Source organism: Wasmannia auropunctata, unplaced genomic scaffold (assembly GCF_000956235.1).
Source record: "Wasmannia auropunctata unplaced genomic scaffold, wasmannia.A_1.0 LD336106.1, whole genome shotgun sequence".
Lineage (NCBI taxonomy): Eukaryota > Metazoa > Arthropoda > Insecta > Hymenoptera > Formicidae > Wasmannia > Wasmannia auropunctata.
In genome coordinates, this window is record NW_012026784.1 from 487,993 (window position 1) to 491,093 (window position 3,101).

General features: G+C 28.9%; 1 pseudogene; it reads left to right on the forward strand.

Moving 5' to 3' along the window:
* The window catches only part of LOC105456497, a 13,324-nt pseudogene that overhangs the window by 1,020 nt on the left and 9,203 nt on the right, over nucleotides 1-3,101 (forward strand).

Below are 3,101 nucleotides of genomic sequence, written 5' to 3' on the forward strand. Positions count from 1 at the left end.
GGGCGCGAACCCGCGCCCTGTGACGGCGGCGGGACGCTGCCTCGCCGCAGCGGACTGCAGCGTCACAATATATATATATGTAATAACATATTATTACACATGATCAATAAATAATGCATAATATAAATAAGCACACGCAATCAAAGAAATAGATTATTTTATAATACAAGAAAGTATTACAATATATGTAATTAGATAATGCACTTTGAAACAAAAAAAGTGCAAACATGCAAGATTTGAATTAAGAAAAAATGTTGAATCTTGAATATATATAACAGTTCACTGTATGAAAATTATTTCATTGTCCAACTCTTTCTCTAAATCATATTTCAGCTACTTGATCCACCTCGATATGAACCAAAGAAGGAGAAAGCCAATGAAAATTGTAAAAGAGCAATGAAACAATTATAATTAGCTCATAAATTATAATAATAAGCTCATAAATCATGAATAACATTTATATAATACATTATGAAAACAACGCTATGCAGAAACGAAAAATTGAATATTACTAAAAATTATAAATGTAAAATGTTTAAAAGTTTCCTATTTTTTCGGGTATTTCTTTTACACGACTTATTACGTTGCGATAATGTATAATAAATGCGGAGAAATAATTTTATCAAGAAAACTTTAGGGAAATCTGGACATGGCATTTCAAAAGGTATATTTTGTGCTAACTCGAAGATATAATTACCGATATTTTTTTCAAAATAATTTCAAAATTTTTGATAAATATTTCTTCTAACTTCTGAATATAATAATAAAAATCATTAGTTGGTATATTCAATTTATTAAATAAATTTCCGTTTTTGTTTTCATAAGCACGAAAGAAGCAATATAGAGTTGTATCATCTGAGACAGCCTTATTTTCATTTACAAAATTTTTACGCACATTAAATGGATGTATTGCTCTACATTTTTAAATTAAAAACCCTCAAACAAATTTAAATGCATTTTCCTCTGGCAGATCCGTTGAGTAATTATCATGTACAGGAATATTTAAAATGTTATGCGATGGAGTAAATTCTGAAACTGTGGTCTATTCAGTATTTGATGTTTCAATAATATTTAAAAAATTATCGTTATCATTTGCACAATTTTACATATCTGAATGTTTTAACAATTTAATACTGAATAATTTTTTAAAAACACGTTTGAACTGAATAGGTGTCGGATTAAGGCAATAACTGTCTTGTTGCCGAATAAAGCAAAAATTTTCAATACAATCTTGATTCAGCGTATTCGAAGATATGGAAAATTATAGTTATTTATTAAAGTATTCCAAAATTGAATTGTACTCTTAATTGTGATCTACCAGCAATCAAAGCATTTTACTTTTACATATTTACATTTATCATCATTCTTAATTACCTTAATACATTGTATAAAATTGAACATTTGTTCTAAAAATTGCATTTGTTTGTTATTTCCAATAAAAACTTTTCCATATTCTTTAGGGTTATTTAGATTAAATGAATTTAATATATCAAATAACTTGTCAAATTGATCAATCAAGTCTATAATTCCAACTGCTTCAGTTGGAAGACTACCAGAAGACATCTGCGTGCACATGCCTGCAGCTACACGATTACTAAATATTTGTGCAGCATATTTCACTTTCATCCTTGCAAAGTTACTCGGGTCAATGTAAAATTGTGTTAATTTAGGAGCTGTTTTTATCCACTATTTGCTGTCTTTTTTATAAAATTCTACAATATAAGCCCACGAAGCTATTTTATTGCTAATCTATTTGAAAATTGTGCTTTAACAAATTGTTTCGCGTTGCTTTTAATGAAGGAGTGTCAAACATGTAAACAATGCTTTCTTCATCAACCACAAAACTTGTATTATCCATCGAAATATCTAACATATGGGACAATTGAATAAAATTAGAACCCATATCAGAACTAAACGCATGCACAAAAGACCATTATTTTTTAATTTGATTATTGTATCGAAAATAAGTTCTTTTAAAAATGTTGTAGGACATACAGTTTCTATAAAACAATAGCAAACGGGCATATATATTTTCCAGTCTCCTGCAATTCTACGTGCCATTATAACTAAAGTACTTTTTGCGGATATGGGTGTTTTTCTATTTCCAAAATCTTCAAAACCAATTATCTCATCCCGCGATAAATTATAAAATAAATGACTCTTTAAGTTCATTTCATCTGCGCATATTATGCAATGACGCTCTATTAATGGTAATGTATTTAATTTCACTTTAAGTGTTTAAAAGATTTTATCATTTATACCTGGCATGATTTTCCATGTTTCTATAAATAATTATTATAAATAGAGAACGTACTGAAGGCAATGCAATTGTTTTCTTCAGTTCTTTATAATTTCTTGAACTTAAAAAATATATGGATAAAGCAAATTTTTTAAATTCAGGATCGTATCTTCTGCCACGTTTGCTTTTACTTTGTGCATCAATTTGTGCCATTAATATTTTATTAAAACTACCTGGTAGTAGCTTACGGCGTAATTTCTTCAACGTTTCTCGTTCATCGACTTCTTCTTTGTCTTGTATTTTTTTACTTCTTTTCCCTCAAACAAAGTCGCCGGATTGTTTCTCGGAGGGTTTTATTTTGCGCCTTCAATTTTACTATCTTCATGCGTAACTTTTTTTTTCTTGGGCTATCCGACGATTTCGTGGCCGCTTCTTTGGATGTGCTCCTGTAACAAGTTCAAATTCATTAGATACTCGTATTTATTAGACGTTCCAAAACTGACTTTTAAAAAAAAAGTAAAAAAGGGTGTCAAGTGTTAGCGTGCTCCTCGAACAAAATTTAATATGTATAATCTCCTTTTGTGAACAAAAAACAGTTGTACAAAATTAAACAATGAAACCTAAGTGGTCCCTTATTTGTTAAGAAAAACCTAATTACTATCCCTTTTTGTATTTTAAATATTTGTTTCTTAAGTGATACAAAATAGCGCGCTCCTCGAACAAAATTTGATACGTATGTCCTCCTTTTTTTAACAAAAAACACTTTGTACAAATTAAACAATTAAACCTAAGTGGTATCACCTCTTATTTTTTTAAATTAAACCTAAGTACTATCTCTTTTTATACTTTAAATACTGATCTC